Source organism: Lactuca virosa, chromosome 8 (genome assembly GCF_052849685.1).
Source record: "Lactuca virosa cultivar CGN04683 chromosome 8, Lactuca_virosa_CGN04683_v6, whole genome shotgun sequence".
Lineage (NCBI taxonomy): Eukaryota > Viridiplantae > Streptophyta > Magnoliopsida > Asterales > Asteraceae > Lactuca > Lactuca virosa.
In genome coordinates, this window is record NC_136433.1 from 323,310,461 (window position 1) to 323,317,372 (window position 6,912).

At 37.0% G+C, this 6,912-nt stretch overlaps 1 non-coding gene across 1 annotated transcript; it reads right to left on the bottom strand.

Moving 5' to 3' along the window:
* Positions 1-5,835: 5,835 nt before the first annotated feature.
* On the bottom strand, positions 5,836-5,944 carry LOC145135064 (small nucleolar RNA R71). The gene has a single exon (XR_013719545.1). It is a non-coding gene; the product is annotated as a small nucleolar RNA R71 (small nucleolar RNA).
* Between the last annotated feature and the right edge of the window lie 968 nt (positions 5,945-6,912).

A 6,912-nucleotide genomic window follows, 5' to 3' on the forward strand; every position in this document is an offset into this window, starting at 1 on the left:
TTCTAAACTATTTTTGTATCGAGGACGATCCAACGTTCTAAGTTGGGGAGGGGAATAGAAAGATATGATAATTTGTTATATAAAAAAAAATTAGACGATGGGTGATTAGAAGCGAAACAAAGCAAATGGGAAATAAATTTTTCATTTTAATTGTTGTCACCTTCAACGGTAGTTAAAAAAAAAAAAAAGGAAAAGAAATATATATATATATATATATATATTTTTCTCTTATGTTATTTAATCCTACATAGGAAATGACACGGTGGTGGTGGGTTGAATAATTTGTCATCATATGTCAAAGCTAGAATTACTATCCACTTTACTTATTGTCAGAAAACTCATTCCTCATGCAGCATAAATACAAACCCTCTTCAACTTTTCAGAAAAGTTAAAGCTGCCAACCATTTTGACTGTAAGAATCCTCCTTTGTTTTATTAGTTTAAATCTATCATAAATTCATCTACTTTCTTAAAATACCGGGAGCATTTACGTATAAATCTTTTAGAAATTCATTTTTCTTCTACCTAAAACTCTCCCTGAAAATTATTGAGGGTTAAAAAAAAAGTACTCATAAATCAAATAGAAAAACGTTTGGGCGTTTTAGTTTTGTTTACAGGAAACAATGAGTTTGGAAGGGCTTATAGTTGAGAAGAAGGTAAACAGGGAAGTCTTTGAAGGATATGGAGTGACAGAATGCTTCGATCAACTTGGATGGAGCGGAGTATTGGACTTTTCAGGACACGAGATTTATGCAGATGCAGTTAGACAGTGGATGGCAAGTGTGAGAAGGGTGAATAAAAGAAGAAAAGCAGATGTTCAACTAATTGGAAGCGTGAATGGACGGGAGTATGTGCTCACAGTAGATTTGTTGCGAGATCTATTCAACATTGACACAGGAACAGAGGAGAAAAACTCTAGAGATGAGAGGACCTTCTATGATTGTCTTGAAGACGCTACCATAGCGGGTGATGGGATATTGAATTCAGATATATGGCATCACTGCCTAGCTACCATCTTCAACCTCACTGAGACTCAAGCAGGTTCGTATCACAAATATAAAAGGATTGAACTCAAGCCTTTAGCCAAGGTCCTTTACAGAATTGTGGTGACAAATGTAAACCCCCGTATGGGCGATCAAAGTAAGGTTCGGCACCGCGATGTCACAGTCATTTACGACCTTATGACAGGAGAACTTGAGCTATCATATGCATACATTGTCATGAACAACATATGGAGTGCATTTACCAATCAGGAAAGGACATCTATCCCCCATGCATATCTCCTATCTGTTGCCCTCCATCACTTGGGAGCAATTTCTGAAAGCATTTCTCCAGTATTGATAGATAGACGAGCTCAAGGGATAACACTTGGTAGCTTCTCGAAATTAAAATTCAAAAAGACTCGGGAGGGAGGAGTGATAAAGGATAATGATACAGGCTTGAAATATATCCACCCATTGGATTTTGATGAAGAAACACTGCCATTAGAGAAAGATCGTATGCATCGTTATGATATTCGATATAAGTGGAAGAAAAATGCAAAACACAATCAACAACCGGGAGAAGGAACATCTTCTTCTGTGACCTTGGATTGTGAAGACATGGCTAGAGCATTACAAGAGATTCGAGGGGATATTCATGACTTTCGAGAAGAGACGAGAGAAGAACTTAGGGAGATACGTATCGGTCAGCGGGCTCAGACATACTTAGGTGAATGTTACCGGAACGAAGAACTTCAAAGATGGGTTAACCTAGACCTCATGCAGACAGATAGGCCACAATACCCACCACCGGTAACACCTGCATATTACCCCCATGATTACTCGTCACAACAAGTTGGCCCTCGTATGCAGGTACCTCTACCCCCCAGGAATGAAGATCAAGGACCGTTTCAATCTTTCTTTTACGGGATCTTCGGGCAACAACCCCCACCGTAACCATGATACACTCCACAGCCGCCTCCGCAGTGAACTTTGGTGAGACCCTCTTTTGATTTTTATTTTTATGGTTGTGTGATGAAGACTTGTTCTTTTTATTAATTTTTTTTTTCTTTTGATTTTCATGTCTTTATTTGTGATGAATGTACTGCTATTAAACTTATTCTTCTTATTATTATTATTATTCTCTCTTAGGGTTGGTTCTATGAAATATATGATGAGTTAGTAGCATCTCTATATCTTGAATGTGACTCATCAAGATGGAAAATGATAGGAGTTTCGTACATCGAGTCATAATATCTATTTAATATTGATTTTGTGGGTTGCTCAGCCGGTTTGGAAAATTTATATATATATATATATATATATATATATATATATATATATATATATATATATATATATATATATATATATATATATATATATATATATATATATATTTAAAAATTGTTATGTGAAATACCCAAGTGTTTGAAAAATGAAGGTTTTTGGCTCGAGCCTACGATCTTTCAATTGAGGACCCAACCGAACAATATGTGTCATCACGCTCTGAGTACTTAGTCTTACTTACTCCTGCACCTTTGGGGTTGGGAGGGGTCTATTATTGTTTTCACACAACCAAAAAGCATCATAAGACATTGAAGAACTTCAAAGTATATATATTCAAGCTAAAGTCAAATACAAAGATGATCAAATCCGATGAAGCATCAAAGAACTTGAAGAATGCACAATCAAGACAAATACGAAGAAAAGTTCAAGTTGAAAGTTGAAGATATTGTGTGAAACAATATGTGACCCCTCGATAGCGGGAGTGTATGGGTTGGTCCATTAAGTGTTACCGACCGCGCTAACTATGTTAGTGAACCTTGAAAAGGGGACTTTGGCAATGAGTTCAACTGATTACTCATGAGGTTGATTATTGGAAAGAATTCAAAAAGTGAAGGGTTTCAAACAACAAAGTAAAATAAGCATAACATGTGTTTTGAATTTAAAAGTCTGGATAAGAAACTAATAATCCCCAAAATCAATGTATTGTGCTATTGAAAATATTGTGATAAAATTTATGGAATTCGTGATTCCATTGAGTTTTTCTTAGGATAAGAGAGTAAGACTACGCTGATTATTTCAGGCCAATCTCGGGACGAGTTTGGAATAAAGTTGGGGAGGTTTATTAAGTCTATTTTGTGAATATACTAAATTGTCATAAATCTGTTGAATTGATGTATAATTGTCCAAGAATGGGCCTACTTTGATTATGTTTTGGATGAAGTTTTCAGGAATGAAATCTAGAAGAAATTAATAGAAAATGCATGGAAAATGAAGCAAGATACTATGTGGGAAGGTGCGGACGAAAGAATCGAACTTGGAAGTTTGCGGAAGGAAGAATGACAAAATAATCTTTCGTCAACGTCCCACATAAGCGTCCTGGGACTCTGACCCATGCATAGGACGCCCTTTCTTAATAGGGATTTTTGGTAGAATGGGAGTTCAGCGTCCTACTTAGCGTCCCGCATCAGCGTCGTCTGGCACTCTTAGCGTCCCGGTTAGCGTCCCAGGACGTCGAGACGTTTTTATGTGTCAATCTTATCCTATTTAAAGAAAAAAAAAACTAATTGGATTCCATCCTAGCCCCGACGATTTTCCTGCAATTTGGAGGGTTCCAACCTCCGATTTTGAGACCTTTTTCCTGCGTTTTTGAGGCTTCTAAACCCTTGGAAACATTTGGAAACACAAATCCATTCCATTTCAATCCGGATTCAAGGCAAGATTCGATTCAATTCATCATCAAGCAACATTTGAAGATCATTCAACCGGTGATTCTCATCAATTTTAGTAACTTTCAGAAACGATTACTTCTTCCCAAGATTTATTTGTTTCATATTTTGATAATCATTAGGTTACAATTGTTTGATGATTTTAAGTTTGTTTATGAATTCTATTATGCAGTTCAATCATTTCACCAAAGTTATTTTTTTTATGAATTTAATGGAAGGTTAAATCATTAGGGTTACTTCCGGGGATGTTTAAGACTTTTGGGTGAACACACTTGATTATTACTTAATTCTAATTAATTTCAATTGTTATTTTATGCTTCATATGATGATCTTTGGTAATGATAAGTGAAATTGGGTTGTATGAATTGTTTGATGTCATAATTCAGATAGTCTATTGTCAATTCATCATTTGTTCCAAGTTCAATTAGTTTAGGAATAAAGACAAGTGATTGAATCAACATATATTATTCCAATTTATGATATTGAATCTTAATATGGTAATAGGTAGTCGTAAGACATTTTATTGCTAGTTCACTAATTGTTCCCAATTCACTTAGACATAAAGGAGTAAGACAACTAGTTGAATGAACATATTGTGTATCCAAACTATGTATTACAAGTTAATAAACCCCAATTGCATCTAAGTAATTGAATTAGGATTCTAGGGAAGAAAGTGTGTGAATCTAAACTGTCTATAACTGAACCGGGAGTACTCTAGTTTTCTCATTTTAATTAATAAATCTCCAAGTTTTTGTTTGATTTTTACTTTAATCTTTTCCGTGACAATTGCTAGTAATACTTTTCTCTTTATTTATTACTTTGACACAATGTTTAACCACGAACTCCTTGTGGATTCGACCCGACTTACCCTATCTACTTAGGTTAGTTGGTTTATTTTTGATTGATATAACGACCTCGATCAAAATTTGGCGCCGTTGCCGGGGAGATTGTGCGCTTGAGCTATTGTGTTTAAGTAGTTATAGTCTTTTACTTACATTTTCAATTCTCGTTTGCAGTTCACGTTTTCTTTTATTTGTGTGGTGCAGGCACACCGGTGCATGCATACAAGACATAGCGGACGCTCTTCACCGCTTGCATTTGATCCGGAAATCGAACGAACAGCTCGCTCAAATCGGGTCGCCAGAAGGAACATCAACACTATGAGTGTAGATAACGTTGTCGTGGAAGATGTGGTCGAGGGGCATGAGGATGCAGCCAACAATCCTCCACCACTAGTTCCACCACCAGCTCCTCAATTCCCAAACAACAACAATGGGAATAATGGAAATAACAACAATGCCGGTGCACCAATCATCCAACCAGTGCAACCACAACCGAATAGAAACAACCGTGGCCAAAATGGTGGGAACGGAGGAAATTGGGCACAAAATATGGGAGGCAATGTAGGAAACCACAATGGTGGTAATGTTAGAAATCAAAACCAAAATCCTAGAAATGTTGGTCCTCAATTCGGTAATGGTGGTAACGAGGATGACTGGGATTTTGATGATGGAAGTGACAACGGACTTGGTTGGAATCAGAACCACAATGGTGGTAATAGGCGGAATCAAGGCAATCGGGGTGGAAACGGGAACTACAACAATAACTGGAACAACCAGAATTTCCCCAATGGTGGCAACAATGACTACAACGATGGGTTCGGAAATCAAGGCTTTGGGAATCAATATCGAAGGAATCCAAATGGTGGATTCAACAATGCAAATGGAGGATACTACAACGAAGGTAACCAATTCCCTCATCTTTACTTTCCGCAGCCTAATAGACAATCTGTGGCATCTCATTTTCAGCCGGGAGAGTATGATGATGCTTCACCTATACTCTTCGCGGAAGGAAATGAGCATCATGTGGAAGTAAGACCACAACTAATTAGTGTCTTACCCGTCTTTAGAGGCCATAAAACTGATGATCCATACAATCACCTCTATGAGTTCCTTGCAATTGCTAACGCGAATACTCCGCGAGGAACTAATAGAGATTCATTTAGACTTCACTTATTTCCGTTCACTTTAAAAGAAAAAGCTAAGTATTGGTTCACTTCTCTTGCCCCCCATAGTATTACTACTTGGGAGCAATTAAAAACTAAATTTTTGCAAGAGTTTTACCCTGCTAGAAAAGCTATACAAGATTTTGCACAAAAACCCAAGGAAGAATTTCATGATGCATTTGAACGCCTCAAGGAATTGTTGCGTTCATGTCCCCATCATGAATTTCCCCGTTGGCAACTTGTACGTTTCTTTTATGATGGAGTCGACACTGCCAATCAAACCATGATTAATGCCTCATCTGGCGGCACTATTATGATGCAAGATAGTGAAGACGCTTGGCGATTCTTGGAGCAGTTGAGTCATGGTTCAAAAACCAATTACTCAGCTAAGAAACGGGACAACCCAGTTTCATCTGCTGCTTCAGTTAGACTAGACAAAAACTGGAAAAATAAAGTCAAATCTGATATTAATTCTTTAAATAAAAAATTTGACTTACTACTCTCTAGTCTAGGCAAAGAGAAAGGTGTGTTTTTTTCGCAGGGACAGAAGATATGTGTAAGCTGTGGAGATTCAGGACACATTGCAGATGAGTGCATGAGAAGTCAAGAGGAAATCAGTCAAGTGCACGGCTATGGTCAATTCCAAAATAATCCACGATCATTCAATCGGAACTACAACCAAGGCGGGAACTACAACAACAATGGGAATTTAAACAACAACAACCGTCAAGGGAATTACCAAAACCAAAATCAGCCAAAACAGTTTCAGCAGTCCAAAATCAGGACACTTTGCCATACTTATCATAATAATTATTCTCCCACTAGCATAATAATTACCAGCATAACACTTATGCTCCCACTAGCTTTGACACGTACCCAGAAAACAACTGGACTTCTAGAAATCAATATATATTGACTTTCTTTCCAAAGTTCAGATTTCTGACACGATATGCTTTGATAAACCTTTATCTAAGCCCATACACCTTTTATTAGAAAGCTCATTTGTGTGTCTAAACTATTTCTGAACTTACAGTAATAAGTTCCAAATGTTTAAATCATTTGCCATTTCTCACAATTCAAACTATGAAGAGGGATGTCGTAATCATAATCGAATTTGAGAATGCAATTTACACAACTTCTATCTCATTAAAATCTACTTAGTGAAAGCGTTTCCTCACAATCATTTTCATGAA